This window comes from Lepisosteus oculatus, chromosome 21, assembly GCF_040954835.1.
Source record: "Lepisosteus oculatus isolate fLepOcu1 chromosome 21, fLepOcu1.hap2, whole genome shotgun sequence".
Classification (NCBI taxonomy): domain Eukaryota; kingdom Metazoa; phylum Chordata; class Actinopteri; order Semionotiformes; family Lepisosteidae; genus Lepisosteus; species Lepisosteus oculatus.
This window is the reverse complement of record NC_090716.1, coordinates 6,136,671-6,162,215: the sequence shown is the minus strand read 5'-3', so window position 1 is coordinate 6,162,215 and position 25,545 is coordinate 6,136,671. Positions and strand designations below refer to the sequence as shown.

Sequence of the window (25,545 nt, the reverse complement as noted above, 5' to 3'; positions counted from 1 at the left end):
CACAGCGATTAACTCGCTGTTAAAAGGGAATTCACATCTGAGTGGTTTATGTGACAAGAGGTTGTCTCATTTTAATGAACACTGTAGTATACATAAACCTAATTCATTCGTAAGTAATAAGCACAGGTTACACTTAATTAAAATGGTCTACAATCGCATCACAAAAGACGTTACAATTGCATTTCTAAAGATTTACAATCTAAATAGGCATAGCATGGATGGAGAAAGCATTCTGCGAGTTATATTGCCTCTATTGGGAGAACCTGTTAAAAAGGAATTATGCACCACTGAAGAAATCATTATCCTGAAAGGCCTGGGAAACGTAACAAAGCAATATCAAATTTTTTCAACTCTGCAATATTAATGGCACGTCAATACCGCATATGGCCAATGTGGTAATTTTATCATTAGAGGAGTGCAGGATACGAACTCACATAATATTTGAAAAAATTGATCTTTTTATTTTAGGTAAATGTTTCTCATGCAAGAAGAATATTTATTATTCTGTTAAAATTTGAAAGGACAGAGAAAGGAGTCATTCAGAATAGGGAATCTGGGTTATTCTGCACAAAGAAGGAAAAAAAAACTTTTAGATTAAAGATGTTAAAAAAAGGCTAGAAGATGTAGTCCTTATTCCATGACATTTAATCTATTGCTTTATACTGTACTGTATGTTTAGTTTGTAATTTTTCAACTGAATGCCCTGACTTTAATTAGATTTACCATTAAAAGTTTCACATGCCATGTGCCATGTTTCTAGACACAAGGCTAAAATCTGAATTTTAGTTATTAGCCTACTTCTGACATTTAGGTTTGTCAGATTGACACTAAACATGCACTGTGAAGGAGCAAGTTTGGGGAAAAAAATTAACCACAGGTACTTATTACTTCATGGTTCTGTTTCTGGCTCTGTATTAATGAAATCAAGGAAAAACACAGTTTTTGTGAACTTTGGTAACAGAACAGCAAAACCAAATACAGGTAGATATATTTGGCAGTCACACCAGATATATTTAGTTCATTATGACACACAAAAATGCTGTGTGGCTCCCAGTGTAATTCGCTTTATTTGGCTTCTCTTAAACCGTTTTACAACAGTGCAAGATATTGTATTGTATCAGCATGAATTCTGAAGCACTGCCTGGAGGTCCCTATTAGTTCAGTGTATATTGTCATGACTGCTGAAAATGAGGCCTTTAGGCCTATGTGCTTTGATAATATAACAGCTCTCTCTGGGTGTTGGACTAATTTGAGCACAGTTATGGAATTAATGCCAATCAATATGTAAAATAAAAAGAACATTTCACTGCATGTTAGTCAGGCATACAGTACGTACAGTATTCTATTTAAAATCTCCATTCAAAAGGACACGCCTCTATTCTGAAGAGATAGGCAATGGAAGACCTATGGTAATGTTTGGGAGTTGTTTTCATTTTAATAATTTTCTATTTTATCTAATCCATATTTTCTATCTGAAATATAATATCTATAAATATTTTTAAAGCATAAGGAGACTTTGTAGAGATGGATTAATGCCATTTTTATTATGAAAACACAAAGGTGTTTTGTCTTTGTTTAATCCAACAAAGCTTTAAAATTGTAGGGGAACATACTGCAGACACTCCTGCTTGTGAGCGGGAGGAACATTACCAGCATGGATTTTAAATGGCATCACCAGGGTTTATAACTGTTGTGATTTCTGTTGTGTGGAGAAGAATTAGAATAAAACAAATTTAAAACCCAACCATAACATTCTTAAATTTAAAAAGGTTATGGGAAGAATTTTGGAGTGTATTGCAAATTTACCATAATTAAAAAAAAAGATCAGTAATAATATCAATAACTATAACAGAGCTGAATGCATAGTACATTTCTGATTCTTAGTTTCATAACATAGACATGAATGTTCATAGAATCACAAAATACTGTAATCTGGGTAAATTTTGTCAGTGATTCAACAGCTGGCAACTTTGTGATTATACAAGAGAGCTTTAAAGCAGCGTTGAGACAAATATAAAAAACAAATCGTATCCTGTCATTCTTAATATCTGAAGTACAGTAGAATTTCTGCACTGTAAAATCTAGTCAGATCAGAGAATAAAGGCCTAAATGTCAAAACAATTAATATGATCATTTAAAAACGAACCCAAATCATTTCATAATAAGTGAGTAGTGTGGGCAAACCCTAGAGTAAAGGGGAGGTGAGATTCACTTAGTGAGCTTTACTGGGGTAACTGACCTGGCTGAGTAGAACAACAACCTCAGTTGATCAGTCTTGATCAGAATGATTTGTGCAAAAACATCTGGAATTAAACAAAATGGAATGGAGAGAATAGTTTTGAAAGGCACTCTACTTCATTCGTGGGATTGTGGCTTCATTTATATTATATGCAGAATTTTGGGTTAAGATTGTCTAGAAACTTTGCCTAAATTGTCTAAATGCTTTGTAAATCATTCCTTTATAAGCAGTAACTAACGACATTTAATAACCTTTTAAAATATTGATGCATTAATGGGTCTTGGTTATTTTCTTCAGAATTTTAGAGTACAAAGATTTCATTGTGTGCATCATCTTAAACTCAATTTGGGGTTTTGCTTAATGAAAACAACAGCAGGAGTGCAATTATGAAAATTGGTCGGCCGCAGAAACCCCGCGTCTAACTGCTGTCCTTACATGGGATCGCCCCTTGTAAGCTAGAGATTGGAAATGAAGAATACATTTGCACTGGAACAGACCTGTGTAAAGGAGATAAGCCCCCTGCAGGGACCAGTGATTTATTTTTGATGCTGCAATTCTTTTTAAAATGCTAAGCCTGAAGCTTATTTAAGCTTTTGGATTTTACTGTGTGATTAGCTGTTCTTATGGCATGTCATTAGTATATGGAATGCAGAAATCAAATTCATGAGGCGTACCATAAAAAAACATTGCAGGTGTGTAATATACTGTATGTACAGTATAGCCAACATACCATTGTCCCTTTGGGAAAAAGTAGTTTTGTTGGTAATTCTTTCTTATTACAATAAAATGTAATAAGCTCTTTATTAATCTCCATCACCTTGTAGTTAGGGTATGTGTGATTAGAAGTATGTTCAGCTCTTTGATTGCTCAAATGTTGAAGCAACACATTTCTAGGAATGACTGACGACCTGCACGAGAATAGTTTTGTGCTTTACTTTCACTATTTAGTCTCTTTCTCTCACATCATAGTGAATTAGTTGTTACGCCTGCCCCATCTTCACATAAGCAAACAGGAAAGGTCAGAAAGCTAATGTGATGGATGCAACTCTGCTCTGCCCCTGATAGGATTCAATCACTGTTACTCATGGGCTCAGAGCAACAAGAGTGCCATTCCTTCGAGAGCAGAGAATGGTGCTACACCAAAAACCCAGGTTTCCTGCCAGGAGAATTTAGATTTCTTCAGTGCCTTGGTTTCTCAAGGGGGTGATATCACATTCTGTATCAGGCTCAGTACATTACCTTGTTACAGTCTAGATGATCTGTTCTTCAGCTGTTTTTCAGAGTTTATATGCAGAAATAAACAGAGCAATAATTTCAAAAGTCCTAATAATAACTTTTACAGATTATAGAAAGCACAGAATAGACACAAGTAATGGCATGCCCGTTTTATGGATACAGACATAATTGGAATATGGGAAAAATAACAAACATAGTTCGTGATATCCCATGCATAATAATCTTTTAAAGATAATCAATAATGTGAGCCTTAAGAAGTGATATCAGGAGAACGGAGGGCATAAGGAAATGCTATTACCTTTGCATAATAAACTCATTAAGGATATCTCTGAGTGGCTTTCAATAGACATTTTAGTCTGGTTAAGCCCTGATATCAACTGAATTGATAAATGCTACAACTGTGCTACTTAATGATGCATTAAATAAGTAAATATCCCATTGATGATGCGGAATTATGTCCCAGATTAAGCCGCAATGTTTCAGTTGTGTCAGGTGCTCAATGTCTGATTGCTCCAAAGACTGATGCTGCCGTTACTGCATTTACCAGAGTGATGAGCCCTGCTTTGTCCTTAGTTAGCATCAATTTCAGATAAGAAAAATCAATCTCTATGTTTACCCTTCGCGACCAAATGATATGTAGGAAATTAAACTCAAAACAGCAGCTGCACACTTCATTTGCCAGCATCTGCTACAGCTCTGTTCTAATTCAGAATTGTATTCTTTTATAACAAAAATCAAGAGGAGAGGATGGGTAGAGGTCCAATGGAAAAAAGTCCATTTATATCATATTCTAAAAGCCTAACATAGAATTTAAGTAATTAAAGTTGGTACAATGAAATTGAAGGGCCTATTGGTAGTTGCACAGCTTTTGTAATAAATATGTATAAGCTTGTTGCCTTGAAATGACTTCTAACTGATCATTAAAAAATATAGAAATAGAGAACATTGACAGAAACTGATTCTAGTAAAACCAGAAAGTATTTTGATTTATCTCCATTCATGTGAAGGTGTTAAGCTTAGTGCAACGCTGGATTTCCTGAATGTTCCTGATGAAAATAACAAACAGTAATTCTCAAATCAGAGGACCACTCATCATATTTGCATGTGACATTAAAAATGTATTACCAAAGGAAGAAAGTATTTTTCAATTCAGGATTTAAAAAGTATGTACTATTTCTTTAATTACTTTAATATAAGCCTACGTGCATTTTTGCTGTCGTGAAGAAGGAGCTCTCAGGGTTTCATTTTTAAAATAAATGTATCTCTTTGTCATCGTGACAGATTGTGACTCAAAGCTATTTCTGTATATTGGTGGGATTGAGTAGGTGGCAAGAGGCTGAGAAAAAAAAAACTTACGGTTTAGAAAATATTTATATCTATTTTTCTAAACCCATGAAAGATGTCAGGAGAGATAACCAGTAACCACTCTTCACAGGCTCTGGTCCCTATGTTTACTATAGGCCTTGATTTTGTGTTGACTTTCTGTTACCTAATGTGTGTCATTCAGAGGAATGATCTAGAGAGAACAGAGCATGCTGCAATAATCAACACCTAATCTGCTGCTTTTACTTATATGGTAAAGGTGGTTGCTGCACATTGGTGGTGGTGGAGGGTATCCCATTTACCTGTAAAGCGCTTTGAGTGGAGTGTCAGAAAAGCGCTATATACTGTAGGTGTAAGGAATTTTAATTATCATTATTATTATACAGAAATGGTCTAATTTCTCTCTTCCAGTATAAATGAAGCTTTTTTTAGAAAGCTTAATATCATTGATCTGCCTTTTGGAAAACAGTGGGCTGCTGTCTATTCTGATAATTGTATGTGCACACTCTTCATGATGCCAATGATGATGTTTGGCAGTCAAGACAGATGACATTACATCTCTCAAAAACCATATTCGGGAAATGAAGTAGCCATCAGCATAATGATGGTGATAGAGGACTTTGTAAGGTTTAGGCCAAAACATTATTCATACAATGAATGGAAAGATCGTAAAGGACAACTAAAATTCTTGCCAAAAAGAAACATTAAAGTAAAGGTGACTGCTACAGGTATCTTGCTTCAGCAAATGTTTTAGTTAGAAATGTTGTTCAAGGTGAATGAACTATAATATGTTGAGGATCTATACATAGCAGTACATAACATACAAGATGAAACACTTGACTTCAGTTGGATAATACTAATAGTGCATTTAAGTCTTAAAACAGGAGGCACCTTACCCAGGATCGTGGCAATATGCAACAGGCTACCCAGCCATGTTAATGAAGCAAATAACCTGACTTCTTTCAAAAAGGGTTGATGAGCTACTTGAATCAACTTGCTACTAACTGCCAAATAGGCTAGATGCACCTTCTCTCATTTGTAACTGGTCTTATGTGTGCTTCTTTCCACATTTGTCTAAACAAACAGTCTATAATAGTTTAGTTTTTAGCGTTCTTGTATTATTATCTTTCTTATTTCATTAAGAGAAAAAAGCTCTTTAAAAGAAAGACCTAATGTCAGAGTGTGAATTATTATTACCAATAGTAATTATTACCTATTATAAACTTTATTTATGCCACAGGTGATATTGGCACTTTTCAAACTCAGAGTTAAATTTAAATGAATTTTAAAGTAAATTCATTTAAATTTAAGTCACAAAGAATGCAGTCTTCATGATTCATGTTTGGCTATTCTATTATATTCTAAAACAACAGTTCAGAGAAATAGTGAAGCATCCAGTTATCAAGCACCAGACCCAGGTGTTATCTCACGGTCCAAACCAGCAACCTGTCTTTGCCTATTTCAAACACAGTACTGTATTCCAGAAATATGATAACTGCTTCTGAAGTTTTAGTGAGGAGAGACATTCTATAATGACTTTTCATTGAGATAAGAATTTGCTTTCAAGACACCTATTTATTTTTTCTGATTTCTGGACACAACTGCAACATGATTGGCATTCATCTGAATGGAGAGGTGACCAAGGGCAAGCTATTTTAATAGGCATTTGCAGCAGCCTCTGAGTTTGAGATTTCTCTTCTAATGAATTTTGAAGATTTAAGAATCAGTTGTCTTTAATATTTGTATAGAAACAAATACATAATCTATAACTGGTAGTACTGGTAGTATCAGGCATTCAACCAAAAATTAATTACCATCATTTGAGTGAGTTGCTGCAGGTTAAGCAGGTTATAACTGGCATGGATTATGTTTCTTTAATTATAAAACCTGTATTATGCATGTCTGGAAGCATTAAAGAGATATTTTGTCTCCACTTTTCATGTGTAGTAACTCACTTTAAACGGTGGTGCAAATATCAGTAATGAAGAGATGCTTTTTCAGTAGAGAATTACTTCTAGGCGATAAATGGGAAGCAAATTTTCTAAGTAATCCTGTTCTATAGTTCTACCATTTCAATGAATTGCATCCTTTTATGTGTATGACCTACTCTATAATCTTAAAATGAAACTGTTTCCTTATAATTGAAATTACAATACTCTGCTCAAAAGTTCTTAGAAACTTGTTTCTTATGCTATTCGCCCTAGGGGTCATAACCACCCGACTGGACTCTGTTTAATTATCTCTGAGATCTGGAGCAGTTCATGGTGTTAAATAATGTTAAATCACAGAAAGCGATAATAGGAAATGGAGTCTCACAGGGCTCAATGTCAGTTCCACTGCAATTGTGTTCATATGTTAATGATTAAGGCAAAGGTTTTCAATTTCATAATCTCTGTCTGTATCCTGATGACACCAAGCTAAGCTTAATTTATATGATACTCATGTTACTGTTATTGAAGATAAATTACTGCCTGCTTCAAACTGGCAGCTTGGAGATTAAGAAATTCAGTGCTAGTATAACTATGAAAGGAGTGCCATAGGATAAGTATGAATACAAAATCCCAAAGTGATCATTTTTTCCAACATACTTGCCATAACTTCAACAACAATGATGGAAGGTGGTACTAGCACAACTGCGTAGCTTATGGATTGCTGAGCAGTTGGTATTTCTTAAGATGCACGTAAGAAATTTACAGCTAAAATTCAAGAAAAAATATTGCCCTATTACATGGCATGCTGCCACTTCCAACACAGTTACAAATAATGAGACACTGGCTTGCATTGCTTTGCTCTATACTGTATGTGCCACTCCTGGAGCAAGCCCTTGGATCTCTGCACAACAGGGGTTCTGAATTCTTTCTTTTGGCGGTGTCCCTCAAGTAAGCATGCAAAAGAGTGCCTGCAATCCTTACATACCAATCAACGAACCACTAAAATGCATTAACTTGTGGGGTTTTGCCTGCATCTGTTGAAATTAGAAATAAATCAATAATATTCAGTGAATAAAATAACCTCCCCTTCAAAAGATATATTGGTGAAATTGTTGGCACAGGAGAGACCTTCTTGAACAAAATGTTTTTTTTTCAATTACATTTTTTAACTTAAAAAAAAATATGCAAAATGTCAGTATGCTTGGATTTTTCACCTTTCCCTATGTAATGTGCTTAATTATTTTTTAAATGAATGCATCACTGTAAACACAGTTGTTAACACTGTTTCCTAATTAAATTAGCCATGCAAATCAGTAAGGTACTGTATGCTGTTGATTGATAGAAGCAATGCACACAAGAGCTTTGATACTGCAGAAAAACAACTAGATATCAGCAATTGGCACTTTTTACAGTGCTAAGTAGTACATACTGTAATTATCTTTGGTTAGAGGGAGAACTAGAATTCTTGTACTACAATATGCATCCTTTATGCAAATGTTTTATATACATAAAAATATTCAGCACAGTATTTTGAAAATTAAAGATCCTTTTGCTTCTTACACTATAATGTGCTAATTTGGTATTGATGTTCAGACCTGTACCTTACAGGTTTCTTATGTACGGTAAGTGAGCATTTGTACCTTGATTTTTTCCACATTAAAGACATGAAAGCAAGAAAAAGTTGTGTAGTGTTTATGAAGGAGTTTTGGCTACTGATAGAATTTAGAATTTAGTTTAATTCAAGTACAGCATTACAATGTTGTTGTGAACTGCTCAGATACAGTATAACTGGGTTTCTGTGTTCTTGCCAAATTTTCTTGAAGGCTAAATACAGGCATCTCAGAGAAAAAGTCAACACAATGGAGGGAATGAGATTGGAATTCAAAACACGTGCTTTTATTGCATCATAAAAAAAAGGTGTCATCAAAATATATTTTGCAAACGAGGTTTTTTACTTGTGGACCAGATACTGTAGGTTCTTCTCTTATTCGTCTCTGAACCTGCAAAACACATTTCTTAATACCCAATATACTTAATCACACATCGCCATTTACTACAGTATGTAGCATCCATAGTCTGTCACAAACAACTGCACAAAGAACACACAGCATACTGCACTGCAGGTGTCCATCCCACAAAGACTACAGTCTAGTTCGAGTTGTGCATCTCTTTGAAACATCTGCAGCTTAAGACCAGTGAAAAAGGATTCCTTTTCCAACTGAAAATTAATTGCACTAATATGTCCCTATTTGAAAACAGTGAAAATTCCATTTCAATTGCAAAGTGTATAATTAAAAAGGGACAGTGAAATCCTGTACGGTGGCCTACAAAACTGTAGATGAGAATCCCAGCTTGTATTGACTAAAAGGCAGCTCAAGAGGGAGTTGCACAGTAGTCGTGTGGTGAGAACTGTGCTGGTCCAATCTTCTGACCTTTTTAGACTGCAGCACAATGAGCCTTTCAGAAATAACAACCAACACATTTTACAGAAGCAGTGCTCTTGCAAAGACAGAAAGAGTGCGCTGTTCTTTTTTTATTGTTATGACTGCTTTGCAGTTGTGAATACTGCTCATGCTCTTAAATCTGATTTTAATTAATTTTGCATCAAAAGCGTTCCACCAGGAAATGCAGATAAGATGCACAGAGAGAAAACAGATGGTGTGAGTTGCTGGTGTGCTGCAAGGGATGAAGCAACACCCTTTCTGCAACCCAGTCAGGTCAGCAGAGTCCAGCCGTTCCACCAGATGGATCAAACGGAAGACTAGGAGAGGGATGGCTCCATGACGGATATCAGAAAGCAAAGGAGTACAATGGTAGGTTACAGCAGTTCATCTGCCTTTCCTCGAAAGATCCATGTACATATAGGAACTTAAAAGGGAGCTGCATACCAAATGCAAACATGCATACAAGTATGCAAGCAGACACCTAAAAGAAGAGAAAAGAGGCAGCTTTGAAATAATTGGTTTCAAGGGAAGATGAAGAGGGCTATTAGAGACTACATCTTTTTAGAAAAAAATAAATTCATAATGACTGAGTGCTGAAAAATGAACATATATTTGTCTAAAAATATTTAACAATATATACACATATAAAAGGGTGAAATTATAGGTTCTAACAGCCTTCATGTCTGCTTTAATTGCCCATTATCCAGCCACTAAGATACAGTATTTATCTCTCAAGGATAACCATCCAAATATATATTCATGCTGTCTTTTTCGTTTTCAGCAACATGGAAGCTCTCCTGTGTTTGTACAGTAACTTCAGCTATGCCATTCATGTGGCAACTTCTCTTGATGTCCCGCAGATTAACAAAACATTTGCAGTACATTCAATTTACAGTAGATTGCTCCTGAATTGCTCCAAACTGTTTTCCAGTCCTGAGTCCTAAGTAAGTCCATCATCTCTGTGAGAGAAAAAAGGCAACACTCAAAAGCCAGTCTTGACATTATACAAGACATTATTAAATTGAAAAAGAAGTTCAGGATATGAAAGATATACAGAGTGACAAGATGTCACATATAAATATTCATAAGGATAATTTTGCAATATACACAAGCATTGCTGTTTACAATGGACTTGTGTCAAAACAACCGCAGGCATCCTTTAAATCTTATGTTCATTTTGTGTCCAACTCCTGTTGACAATGTCACAGTTGATAGCTGCCCCCATTAATATCAATTGCAGCTTTTGTGTTTCAAGAGGATCTCAGTAGCTATTTGAATTTCTTCTTTTAATTAAGGCTTACCAGGTCTCTGTTCCAAAACAATCCAGTTTCATGCTCAGGCTGTTTGTGCTGCATAATTAGGATAAAAGAACTGCTTATACAGAACAGCTGAATGCACGAGTCATTTGCAACTATTGTAGCAAATGGCACATTTACACCTTTTTATTATTCCTGGAAAACATTAAAATACTATCTTTGTCCTTCAGGGTGCTTTTTATTATAACTGTATATACAATTGCAATTTTCTTTAAAAAAATCTTCTCTAAGAAGAATGCAACTTAGAATCAATACTTTGCACTCATAGTGTAAGTCAAACATGTTATTTAACAAAACCTCTGCTGTGTTTACATTTCTGTGTATTGTTGAATTCATATTGAGTCTAATCAAATCATTTTTAAAGGCAGATTTTTTTTAATACTATAAAAGAGCCGCAGTACCAGATGTACTGTACATCTAGATCACAGATAAGAGATGGAATGGCTAAAAAACACTTCAAATACCATTCACTACCGCCATTATGCCTCAGATTGTAGCAAGAACCTAAAGTGATCGCAACGAGCTGATGATAAACCAATTAATCCTGCAGTACTGAGCCTCACCTGTTGTACAATCAATATAGTCCGAAATCCCATGGCAGCCTTTCGTTACCATCTGCTCATAACAAACACTAGAAAAGAGTCATCTGTCTGAATTACTGTTTGACCTTAATATAAAAGAGGGTGTTTGGATTATTTTACACTAGCTGAGTAACAGCTATTCTTTTAGAATAAAAACCTCTTGTGTTTTTACTGTATGCTGTATATACAGTATGTTATGCTTTAGCATAAACTTCTTAAGAATTAATTATTTTTAATGGGGTAAAACCAGATCCTGAATTTTAAACTATTATGTTTACCATCTACAGTTTGGATTCATTCTCTGGATGGAAGAAGAAAACAATAATTCTGTCCCAAAAAAGGGAAAATAGAGACAGGAAAGGCTGTGTTAGCAGGTGGCAAAGCAAAACATTCGTTTACATGTTTTTTAATCATTCATATCAGAGGCAGCACTGGTATAAGGCATACAAGTACGTCTAACTATTTTTAGACTTATTAATTGTACATTTATGCTTTTGGTAATTTAATCTAAAAATCTAAAATCTAAAATCCAACTAGTCATACCCACTTAGCTGATATTATTCTGAGACAAGAACTCCCACAGAATTCACCCACAAGCACTACTGATCATGCAGAAATGACTCAATCTTCATGTACAAAACAGCTAATGTTGGCTTTATTTATCAGTTCCAACAGAACTTGATGTGCCAGTTAAAATATCACAGTTTCCTTAAAAATAATTTTTCACTTTCCATCATATTTTACAAAGTATATCACTGCCTGGTTTCACTTTTATTCTTGAGTGAGATGTTCATCTTGCTGTGACAGTAATTTCAAGTTCTCAAGCCAATATTGAATATTTTTTGCAATTTTCTTTATTATATGCATATTCTTAAATCTACTGTCGAATACTGCTGGATTGTTACAGCATTGACAAAATTCTAGACAGAGAATTTCAATTTATGTTATACAGAAAATACTCAACAATGCAAAGGCAGAAAGAAATAACACAATGCACCCTGTTGTAACATTGTTTAGCGTTTCCAATTAAAGCACCACCTGTATACTGCACGTAATGACTAGAGCGGTGTATTTTCAATAACCCATTTTTTTTGCCAGTAATTCAGTCTGCCAGCCTCAAGATATCTCTGTTGGCTCATATCAAGCCATGTATTGAAGAAACCTTTAACAATCATTTCATTGTGTTACTTTAATCAGTTCAATGCATCGGTTCATTACAAAAAACTACTGTATATAATTGGTGTATATACACTGTAATACTACAAATGCTATTGGTATTGTTCAAATTCATGCTTTTGCATATAATAAATGCTTGTATGAATTCAAGTAGCATGATCCGATTAGTACTGTGTGGTTGACATGCTAAAATGTATCCATGTCTAGAGGCATTTGAGCTGTGTTGACATTCACAGAACATAACATTTTAGAGCTTCTTGTTAAATCATGGAACAGTTCCTCCTGTATTTCTCTCAAATTTTTTCAAAAAAATCCACTGCCGTTTCTTTAGTGTATTACATTGTCTCATTAACAGCAAGCACAAGACCTTCATATAGACTGGTGCTCACCACACAGAAAAAAAGATACAGGCTGAAACAGTGATTTTAATCAATTGCTAATGTAGTAGGCTACAACTGACTGTGTAATACCTAAAATGTCTGTTCTCAGGGCCATAATTGTTCCTCATTAGGGGCACATTTCCTGTGACTTTTTTCTGTAGCAACTTAGTAAAGGTGTAGTATAGAATAGTGGTTAGAGCTCTATTTAAATTAGTCTGATCTGTTTCTAATTCAATGGTTGTGGATGCAAATCCACACTATAGATACTGCAGTTTAGTGTATGCTTGAGTTTGGCGTTTTACCAAACGGGTTGGAGTCAAGCAAAAGGGAACTGCATTCCTAATTTCCCAGACCGGTTATAAAATCTTGGTAACAAAATTAAATGACGGTATTGCAAAATTTTACAAATTCTAAATTAAGCACTAATTCGTGAACTTTGTGATAGTACTGTTTATTCGTTGGTTCTCAAAAACCCCTGGTTATGTCACGGGCAAAAGTGAGAAATTTCACCACACAAATGTTCCAATGTGGTCTGCATGCAAAGTTAACAAGTAGTATGTGTTGACAAAACCATCTCAAAGAAGAGACCAATATTTCTTTTGGGTTAAAAGATGTATTCACAAGCTTGTTTGTTCACAATGTAATAAGGCTGCTTCACCTTACCTGAGGTGTTGTTGCCTCTTTCTGAACTGCAGAATATGGCACTGCACGTACCTGGAAATGTCATCAATGTTGTGATGTGTAAAACCTCATATTCACATTACTGTGTACATTTTACTTTCATTGTGGTTTGAAATGCTCTCATAAATGCCAATTCTTTCTAACTCCGAAATATAATAAAAGCATCGCAATTCCCCTTTAATGCTATTAATGCTGGAATCAGCTCTTGCCTAATGAGCCTTGAGGTTAAGTATTGACTGTTTTTTGTTTTTTTACTTCTCATATGGCAGTTTTAAGAATTGAATAGGTTGTTTATATTACAACAACCTGTTTGGACTTCTGTTCATTGAGAACTACAGTTCCAATGTTAAACTGAAAAAAGCATATTAATAGCTAAATTATTGTTTACAATATATTAACTAATGGTATAATTTACACACCTTTTGCCTTTCTAAAAACACCACAGTATAGTATTTAGCAACATGGTATATTTGTAATATATTTGAAGCTTGTCTTTTTGCATTTCAATACTGTATGTAGCAAGAATTGATCTTGATGCAATAACAACATACAGGAGGGTAGTCAGTTGCTAGGGATACAGAGTCTGTGTTTTTGGTAGGCTTTCATTAAAAATTGGAGTTTTTAAATCTCTCACATCTGTCACAAGCACAGTCAAAGCTGAACATGCCAAAAGGCGTTTGAACTGCTGAACCACATCTACCAAGCAAGCAAACCTTAAACAACAGGCTTATTTGTGCTGCTTTAACAGTTCTTTTTAAAGGGCTGCAGGACTTGTTTGAAACATTCAGAAACAAATGTAATGATTTTAAACTTAAGAATTTCCTCTTCTGGTTCATTAATTTCTACTTTTCCTTGATGACTTTCATACCCATATTATTCCCATAACCCCAATGCCCAGTGCATGAAGATTTCATACACAATAAGCTCAGTCCTTATTCATATACTTTTTAAGAAATGACACCATCTTCTTAAACCCCAATAGTTCTTGCACTGATGTCACATGAAGCAGCTCATTAATTCTTTCAAAAATGTCAAATACGCTGTCATGAACATTAGTATCTGTATAGTGACGTAATTAGAAGAAAAAAAATTCTGCTAAGAACAGCTACAAAATACAATCTGAAGTCCTACCAGTGTTTAACAATGCATTTTGAGTCCAGTACAGGAGACACAATCACACCTCTTTGTTCTAAAGATAGTTCTGATTAAAATTTTGAAAAACCCTTTAAGAAGTGCAGTCAGGAAAACAATTAAGTGTATTCAGAGCTTCACGTACCATGCAACCTAAATAGTGCATTTCTGTGCCCAAACATAATACAGATACCATTGTCTCGCACTGTATATGTTTCTTTTGTACATTCCACTTGGTCTTTGCAACATGTTTTTATTTTTTTAAAAAAGAACTGCCAACCGTTCCAGCCATTAGGAATCATTCTTTATAGCCCTATTCCTAGTAACATGTGAAGAACTGCCTTTTATCACAGCTTTCTTGTGATTGTAGCCTCCGAGAGCTGCCATTCACTTTCTTTAGGCTTCAAACCACACATAGGATGCCATTCAGCTGAAATAGCGTGATGTGTATTACACTGAGAAATGATGTCGGGTTTGAGACATAGCTGAATCAGCTGGGTATTTTTGTACCTTTGACCAACAACAGCCATAATTGCATGGTAAGGAAAAAGAAGGTAATTTTAATCAAGGTCACCTGTTGCGAGATATGTAGGCATAGTGAAATTTGGCTTATCCTGTGTTGCTGAGGAACAGACCCCTGGCCACGGAATCAGGAGGCTGGGGGAGTTAACCAAGGGGAAGCTGCACAGGTGGAGGAAAATACTGTACGTGAGGTGGACTGTGAAAAGAAAAGGGATTTGTGTACAATATATACAGTACATATGTTGGAGAAATGAAGTCAGGAATGATTATGATGATTTGAAAAGGCTGAGAAAAAAGGCTTGTCATCCTTCCCAGATTTCAGTTCTCAGGAGCATGGATATTCTTTGGAGCTTCCCCAGAACATATGGAGAAAGTGCCTAGGTACCATGACCTACATAAGATCATTGAACCCAAAACTTACACGAAGCTCAGTTTCCTTTTAAACCGAGCTCTACAGAAAAGCAAAACAGTTAACCGACAGCAGAAGCGTATGGAATCTCCTCTACAATCTCTGTAGATGGATAATATGTATACTATATCTGTGTGTAGTTTTGCAGATCTTAAGGATGGAGAGCACAATACAAGAGCATATTATTAAAAGGTAAAGTGTTTTTGCTCATCATTTTTAAGTATTATAATACACAATAACTTTGTCCTGTTGCAACAAATACAAACCTTTTAGAAAAATTAGCTGTCATCGAAGTCAACAGAAGTATAGTGTATTATGTTAACTGAAGAACAACATACAGTATGTTGCACAACCTTTGTTCTTTGAAAGCATAGTTCCTACAAGCTGCCACAGCAATCTTTCAAAATCTGAAAGCTTAAGCACAGTCCCTTAACAATGGACGGGTGGCATAATAAACATTTATTGACCTGTCATTTTTTCTGTCATGCTAGGGGACTGAGAGCTTGTTAAACTCCCTTGAAATGCAGATCTAACTGTATTGTATATGAAAAAAGGAGAATACCGTAAAATGACTAATTTTGTTTTCAAACCCTTGTCATGGACACCTTCTTAGTCCAAATTTTTAATTATTAAGGAGCAGATGAAAAATTGACTCACTTTTGTAGCCTGGAGCAGCTCTTGACCCCAACAGAAATAAACAAATTCTTATTTTGGTGGAAACTGCCAGTTAGTGAGATTAGGTATACTGTTTGTGGTGGGAAACTTCAGTTCTATAATGAATATGAGTTCAATGGCTCTCTCTCAAGAGAGCTCTCAGCTCTCTTTAATTATAGTGAAGAATTAAAAGGTTTAGGGTATTTTCAGAAGGTGAATAATGTATTAATGCTGGAAGCATTTACTTGCCTTTTTTCAGGAAGAACTTCTTTTGAATACATTCATTGTTCCTTTGATAGTTCCCTTTTCTTGTCTAAAATAAGCAGAAGGAGGCATTCAGTCAGAATTTGCACACTACACACAAAGATAATTATTTCTCGTATTGTGATTTAAATATCAAATTTATATTGGCCTTTCATAAACATGTTCCAATAAATTTCAGACTTTAAATTAATTTGCTTAAATTCGTTGTAAATGTTACTCTGTAAAAGTTAGTGAAATCAAATAGTCATAAAAATAAGACATTTTCACAACCTGCTCAGGGTTGTGTCCTCAAATGTAGTCAGAATTTTTCCCACTCCATACTGTAGCTTCATGCCCTCACAAAATAAACATGCTTTGCAGCATTAACATCATAAAGTAAGCTTCTTTCAATTGGCTCTATTGTGTATTTACACAAAGAGCACACCACAGAGATCGAGTTAACTAAGAAGAAAGGAATTTCAAACTCTCAGTGCTCTTTCCACTTACTACTTCTTTCCTGCAGTGCCAAAGTTTGTTAGTCAGTGGGATGTTGTTCATATCCAGTAGAAACATTTGCAGACATTTGTCCATTAAGCTACTGTTGGCAACCACTCACTTACTAACGCTCTCAAAGAGAACATTGCTACACACTGAGCAAGAGTGTCACAAATTCTATTCGGTGTTACTGAAGTTGGTGGAATTGGATGAGTACCAGGAATCTGGAAAGCTACTCAAGTTGAGTTGAATTCTCACTTAATTTTTAGACGAATCTCTGCTTTAATAAACTTAATTAACATACATATGGCTGTGACCCAACTTGTGGGCTATGGATATAATACACACACACCTGTATGATACAGTTCAACCTGCACAGAGTGAATGCCTCTACTGATTGAGCTCTAGTACATGGTAGTCCAGATTTGAAAAGCTTTTTGATCACTTTATAATTTTCTTTCTGTGATATGCTGTAGGCTTACTGGGGGTGTATCACAATCTGAGAATGCGAGAGGTAACTTCACAAAAGGGGGGATTAAAAAGCCATTCTTCATTTCCTTTTCTCATAAAACAAGTATATTCTATATGCTCAGATAAAAGAAAGTAGAGCAAATTTTGAACGGGACTCAAATCTTTTGAAATCCATTTTAACTCTCTAGAGTGCTGCATGATGAACATGTTGGTAAAGCAGTTTAAACTAAAAGTGACCCTTTATATATTTGGGTCTCTCCCTGATGTGTACACTGATATTTGAAGATAAAGCACATAGCCCCATGAACATTGAGGAAGATTTTGAGAAAGCCCAAATGTGGGATGCTACATGAGGCATACCGTGCCTTAGGGAAATATAAATGAAAATTGGTTTTTGAGGAAATCTCAGAATGCAGCCCTGTCTAGGAAAAGAAAATGAAACAAGGTACAAACTGCGCTAATGGTAAACTAAGCTGACTATAATAAACAGGACCTATCTTTCATGTTTATTTTTTTATTTTGAGGGGTGGGATTTAACAATATATTTCATTCAGGTTGCGCTACCAGTTATTCATCATTTGACACTTGATAGAGTCATTTAGAAAGACTCTTTTCTGTAATATTTTCCATGACTATATTTTAATGTGCATATTCCTCAGTATAATAGAATGCCTAGGTGACAGTTTTATGAGGTCATTGCTCAGCCACTCTTGTCACCTTGTTTAGTCACAGAATTAATTTACAAGCAAGTCTGTATCCAAGCCTCTTCTTTGGATGGGTGTGCGATGGCACACATAAGCTGCTCATTAGTCACTCCCTACAAATTTGTCAGACCTCAGAATTGATTCATGTGGAAAATCTGCCTTTGGAGATCATCGTCCTGCTATGTTTTGAAAGCTGCAGATACAGTATTAGAACTGCCGGAGCAGATAAACTTGTAAACTTTAATTGAAAATGCAGGTTGTTGGCATTTATTGGATAATTTATGTATGACACCACAGTTATTATAAGTATGTCAAGCATCAAAAAATAAAACATAATCATACTCTGTAATGAAAACAAACAGGAGAAAAACATCATATGTAATGATCTTAATATGATTATATTATGACTGTTATTGTGATTGTTGATATATCTTGTAATCAGTGCTGGTACTGTACTAATTCATATAGACAGAATTACAAATCTGTATCCTATGCCTCCAACAGTATTTTCTCCTAATTTTCGTCATGCAATACAAATTTTAAATGCCTTTAACATTAAACTTCACTTTTCTATCAATACAATCTCATTGCATGCTCATTCACGCTAGAGGGTATTAAGAGTGAAAGTGATTACACATTTTACGGGATAGCTTATGAATACTTTATTTTGCAACATCCAGAACTCTTTCTATATTGTTAATAAAGTTTCCGGGAACTAGATTCGCTGCCTTACCTCTGCCATTATCAAACATTTTGCTTCTTTGGATGAAGCTATTCCCACTGGCTAACATACGTATACTCATTATTATCATCATCATCGTCATCATAATACTATAGCGCTTTTCTGAACATTCCACTCAAAGCGTTTTACAGGGAGTGAGGAAGTGTAACCCCCATCTGTATGACATATTTCTTTAGCACACTTTACCTTTTCAACTTCCCGAAGGTCGTTGTAAACTGACTATATTCTTCTATTTGTCTAGTTGGAGGAGAACCCCCAGAGGACCATGTCTTTTGAGTAGGCCTTGAAGAAAGATTTTAGGTGCTGTTCTAAATTTTTTTATACTGCATGTGAATGTACTACATACAGTGCCTTGCGAAAGTATTCGGCCCCCTTGAACTTTTCAACCTTTTGCCACATTTCAGGCTTCAAACATAAAGATATAATTTTTTTATTTTATGTGAAGAATCATCAACAAGTGGGACACAATTGTGAAGTGGAACGAAATCTATTGGATTTTTGAAACTTTTTTAACTAATAAAAAAATGAAAAGTGGGGCGTGCAAAATTATTCGGCCCCTTTACTTTCAGTGCAGCAAACTCACTCCAGAAGTTCAGCGAGGATCTCTGAATGATCCAATGTTGTCCTAAATGACTGATGGTGATAAATAGAATCCACCTGTGTGTAATCAAGTCTCTGTATAAATGCACCTGCTCTGTGATAGTCTCAAGGTTCTGTTGAAAGCGCAGAGAGCATCATGAAGACCAAGGAACACACCAGGCAGGTCTGTAATACTGTTTTGGAGAAGTTTAAAGCCGGATTTGGATACAAAAAGATTTCCCAAGCTTCAAACATCCCAAGGAGCACTGTGCAAGCGATCTTCTTGAAATGGAAGGAGTATCAGACCACTGCAAATCTACCAAGACCTGGCCGTCCCTCTAAACTTTCAGCTCAGACAAGGAGAAGACTGATCAGAGATGCAGCCAAGAGGCCCATGATCACTTTGGATGAACTGCAGAGAACTACAGCTGAGGTGGGAGAGTCTGTCCATAGGACAACAATCAGTCTTACACTGCACAAATCTGGCCTTTATGGAAGAGTGGCAAGAAGAAAGCCATTTCTCAAAGATATCCATAAAAAGTCTCGTCTAAAGTTTGCCACAAACCACCTGGGAGACACCCCAAACATGTGGAAGAAGGTGCTCTGGTCAGATGAAACCAAAATCGAACTTTTTGGCCACAATGCAAAACGATATGTTTGGCGTAAAAGCAACACGGCTCATCACCCTCAACACACCATCCCCACTGTCAAACATGGTGGTGGCAGCATCATGGTTTGGGCCTGCTTTTCTTCAGCAGGGACAGGGAAGATGGTTAAAATTGAGGGGAAGATGGATGCAGCCAAATACAGGACCATTCTGGATGAAAACCTGTTGGAGTCTGCAAAAGACCTGAAACTGGGACGGAGATTTATCTTCCAACAAGACAATGATCCCAAACATACAGCAAAATCTACAAAGGAATGGTTCACAAATAAACGTATCCAGGTGTTTGAATGGCCAAGTCAAAGTCCAGACCTGAATCCAATCGAGAATCTGTGGAAAGAGCTGAAAACTGCTATTCACAAACGCTCTCCATCCAACCTCACTGAGCTCGAGCTGTTTTGCAAGGAAGAATGGGCAAGAATTTCAGTCTCTCGATGTGCAAAACTGATAGAGACATACCCCAAGCGACTTGCAGCTGTAATCGCAGCAAAAGGTGGCTCTACAAAGTATTAACGCAAGGGGGCCGAATAATTTTGCACGCCCCACTTTTCATTTTTTTTATTAGTTAAAAAAGTTTCAAAAATCCAATAGATTTCGTTCCACTTCACAATTGTGTCCCACTTGTTGGTGATTCTTCACATAAAATAAAAAAATTATATCTTTATGTTTGAAGCCTGAAATGTGGCAAAAGGTTGAAAAGTTCAAGGGGGCCGAATACTTTCGCAAGGCACTGTATATACATATATATGATCCATAGCCTAGATCCTTGCATGTTTGCAAAATTGTCATTAAACAATTTTGTAATATAACTTAAACTATACATATATAAAACCATAAACACTGGTAGAGCTCTGTATGAGAAATGCACCCTGCCAGTCAGACTCATCAAATCAAAACAGAGCTGCCTGATTCTGTATCTGAAAAGGTTACAGAGGGGAGCTGCAGCAGAGTGTGAGCTGCAAATAAAGAAGCAGAATTGCCCATTCTCTAAAGAAGAAAGAACGTTAAGGCTTCTTCGGGATTTTGAGGAATCATATTCATGGTCTCTGTCCCTCCATCCATCCATTTTCTAAAAGCTTCTTCCTATTCTGGTAAGCAGCAGGCACAAGGTAGGGGTTGACAGTCCCACAGACACACACTCACACCACAGCCAATTTGTCCAGTATAATGCTTTTAGAAAATGGACTCTTTCCTCACATTGTTGTACTTTTCATTTAAATAGATACCCTCCACCACAATGAAGATTGGTAGATCTCCTGCCCTCTAAACAAAACAGACGGACCAGTGTTGAGTCACTTCTAAATGTGTTCAGACCTCACACACTCCATTATCCAATAGAAGTAGTGATCCTGATGTACTGTATAGGTATTTCACAAGAAACCTTTTCATATTGATTGTCTGCAAAGTATACTTGCATCTTGTTCTTTTATACTATAGGAAATCAGATTTGAATTGGATACTGCGAAATTAATTAAGCTGCTAACAGTTACAACAACACGTTTTCAGGTTGAATTTCAGCTTGTGTACCATGCCTGAGAAAAGCTGGATTGTGACTTTTTTTATTCTCTCTTCAGATGTTGGAACTTTGGATTGTAGGAAAATAGTGTGAGGACTATTCTATATTGTTTCAGATCAGAATTGTGTTGAATTTCAGAGAGACTATGAAGAAGTTGAAGTGAAAATCTGTCTCAGTCTCCAAAGGACACAAGAGTTAATAGAGTTTACCATTTCCGTCACAGAGAATTTTCAATTAAAGCACTGTTTGCTGTGCAGTACCTGAGTGGCTTCAGAAAAAAAAATGTTTAGATTTAAAACTGCTGGAGTGAAAAATACCAAGTGAATAGACATATGGTGAAGATCAAATGTGTTTCACCTAGGGAAAAATAGGAGATAATTAGAGAGTTCCTTATTAATTCAGTCAAGGTAATTAAAGCTGGATTTATTCCACATAAACATTTTATCTGTCAGCAGAAAGCATGTGTATGCAAGAGACGAAAGAATAAAAATGAATGTAATATTTAAATTTGATGAAAATGACTGACAAATGACTCAAATTCAGCATACTTCATATTCAAGTGCCTGCAATGTAGAATTCCAAATAATCTGGGAAGTATGAAATCACTCACAGAAATAATAAAGATGAAAAACCTTCAAACATATCTGTCAATATTGCCATTTCATTAACCTTGGGTTTATGTCCTAGAACACGCTGTTTATGGAGTGTGCCAGTTATTCATGCCAGTGCAATGCTAATTATGTATTTCTGTTGCAAAGTACTACCTGATTGGAATAGAAATGGCATTCCGAAACACTGGAGATATTCCTCTAGCAAATCTACAAGGGCTATTTTATACAATCGCTGTCAGTTATAAATCACACGCTGGAGATACAAAGATAATAACTTGATATTCTGATTAGATGACTGGTACGATTTGGTTCTGAGTCCCTTGCTTGTGGTTGGCTTTTGTTGCAGTATTGAACACTGAAGCTTGAACGGAATTAGAAATATGCTCAAAAGCACGGACAGATCTCATTTAAGGGTATTATGTATTCTATAGTTATTTATTTTCTTCTATTTCATGTATATTTATAAATAATGTGGAGCCCTGGCCCCACTGCAGTGGATTTGTACACATGGGATGCTGCAGAAAAAAAAAACAGACTTAGATTCGAGATGCAAGTCATTGTAATCTACTAAATTAACAAAAATTCCTGTTGTGTTCCTTCTTTTTTCTTTATTGACATAAACGTCATTGAGCTCTCCTAGTAATGTTATGGTTCTGCTCAACACCAATAAATGTAGAAATGTACTTTAATTGTTCTCCAAGCATTGAAAGATACTGTCACCATAATTTGATCCAATATTTACTCATATAATATGATAATATAGACTGTGGAATCCACTGTGGAATGCCTGCATTTAATTTTCACTCCTGTATTGGAACTATGACCACATCCATTGGAAAACTCTTGTAACATTATGATTGTTGTTTTGTATGTGTTACCAAGCACAGTTCTAAGTGTGCCATAACGGCTTTGTAGGATAAGCAATTATCCCTTGAAATGCTTATGTTTGTGGTTAAAAAAAATCAGTTAACAATTACGCTCTAGGAGGATTTTGTATACTCCTATAATGCCTTCGTTGAGCTCGTGCTTCAGAGTAAAATGTTCTGGTCTTGAGAAGCAGAAGCAGAAGCTCTGAGGAAATAATTGTGCGTCAGGATATTTTTTTCAGACCATTCATTTAGTTCATTGAGAGATGTTCCGGAATAGGTTGCTGTTGAAATTCTTTGAATTTTCTGTTTTAATTACTTTTTGCTGGTTCTGCAAGTCTCATTTTCTGTTGTGCACTGCACAATAACTTCTGTGTTTAATTACATTTTTAAAATATGTCAGACCACCATTTCTTCTCCACACACATTAATCACCTACCATTTAAATTTCAAATTATAAACAACTTAATTCTAATAAAATTTAATTATAAACTGGACAAGACACTAAACATCAGTGACTAATTTCAGTCATTAAAGGAATAATCCCAAAATAAAAAGAAAATCTTTGTTACAATGTAATATATTATTTATTATGCTCTTTCATTGTTATGTTGCTGTATTTTTCTTCAGTATCTGTATAATATCGGATTATCACCCTTACTGAATTATATATTTCTTCTTTTGCAGGAAGTAGAACAGTTCTGAGTTTAAAAATGTTTAAAGTGTATAATGCATAATACCATACAGTACATGATAAAAATTAATTTGAATCCTTTCTGGAGAAAAAAATACTGCAGTAAAAAAGGTGAAAATGAGCACTGGTATAATAGCTTTTGCTACTACAGAAACTAGGATTCCATTTTTTGATGTACAGCTGTTCTCATAATATTGCTGTTGCCATTGAAATAATTGGTCTGTTGGAGCTCAATGAGCTTTAGCTTAGGGTGATGCCAATGCATCTACAACCCAAATATACAATTCCTTCCTTTTTAATTAATGTTCAGGGACTATATGTCTGCCATGATTCCTTTCTACAAGCCTTTTATTATCTTAGCTGCAAACACTGAAATTCTGTTGTTTCGGTTTACCTTAACTTCAACACAACTATATTTGGTTCGAGAGATTTGCATTCTAAATTATAATTCAATCAAATGGCTTACAATGCATGTTCATTGCGGATAGCTGTGAGCAGTAGCAAAGAACAGGAGTCTTGTGTTCTAAATGTATATCTGAAGATAAGGCATGAACTATGTTTAAAGAATTCAAATGCATCCACTATTATAATTTTAAATACCCTATAAGTCAGAATCCCCAAATAGTTCAATATAAGTTTCTTTCTTCCAAAAATCTGCATGCAGGAGGAAACCTTTAATTAATACAGTAAATTTATATTTAAATATTCACCTGTCATCTCAAAGGCTACAGTATGTACTGTACACTTGTAACCTAGATCCGACCATTCATTCTTTGGTCCAAATATTTGGAAAGAAAGCAAAAAAGGTCTTTATGACAGTTAATCATCTTTAGTCCTATCCATCTGCACATAGATTGGTGCTCTGTTGTTGTAGCTCGTTTGTTTTATTGAGAATTTTTAAATGGCTGTGTAATCACATGGGCCGCATCAATGCTCGAGGTCAAAAGCATATGTTCTATAATGTGGTTTGGGCCTTTTAGGAAGAGCAAGTGTTCATAACCTCAGAAACGAGAGGCACATGTTAACATTTATAAAATGCTAAAAATTGCCCTCCAGAATGACAAAATGTAGGAAACCATCAAATCATATTGATTTATTGGTGACTGTTTCAAGTAAGAAAAGGTTGTTTATATATATATAAGCTTGTAGGTGTCTGAATGAATGAGGAGAATTCTACGAACTTCAACAGCTATTGCACATTGGAAGAACCTGGTTTTATTTCACAACACTAAATCAGAGACAATACAAGATGGCAACGTAGCAGGTTAAACACTTAACATGTGTTGGCAGTATTAGTTCAGCTAAATTTATTGCGACAGTATGTAAATCAGAAATGTATTTTACAGAAAGCATCCCTTAAAAAGCCCACGGTGCCCAGCGGTATTATGCTTTATGTTATACATTTTGTTTTTTGACATTTCATGTCAGCCTTACTTAAAGTTGCCTGGATTTTACATTACTAAACAAAAATGGTTACTGCCAACACAATATGTGACTAATATAAAGTCTAGAACATTATCACTATCATAATCAAAATCACTTATTGACCATTTTTTTAATAACATAACAGAACTAAAAGGAAGAACCATGTCAATAAAAAAAGACTCTGATTGCAATGTCAGAATTTAATAAAAATACCTTTAGAAGAAAGTAGATCTATGAGTCATGTCCCAAAAGCTGCCAAATGTTGAGCACACAGATGTGTAATTTGTAACAAGTTTCCATTTATACAGACAGCCTAATTGGAAAATGGCCATTAGAGCCTGATACATTTTTTTTTCTCTGAAGTATTACATAAAACTAAGCTAATCAAATGCAACATTCTGAAAAACACAGAAATGTATATGATTTATTATGGGGTTTACAGTCTAAAACCATAAACTTACATTATATGTACAGTATAATTAATTTACATTATGCTTTTTATAGCAAATTAA

At 35.4% G+C, this 25,545-nt stretch overlaps 1 protein-coding gene across 1 annotated transcript in view; it reads left to right on the top strand.

Annotated features, from left to right (window-relative positions):
• Window positions 1–9,367: 9,367 nt before the first annotated feature.
• The window catches only part of chst1 (carbohydrate (keratan sulfate Gal-6) sulfotransferase 1), a 40,152-nt gene continuing 23,974 nt past the window's right edge, over window positions 9,368–25,545 (top strand). Inside the window, exon 1 of the mRNA XM_015338517.2 lies at window positions 9,368–9,542. The gene's annotated coding sequence lies outside the window, so the exon portion shown is untranslated. The remainder of the gene's footprint in view (window positions 9,543–25,545) is intronic.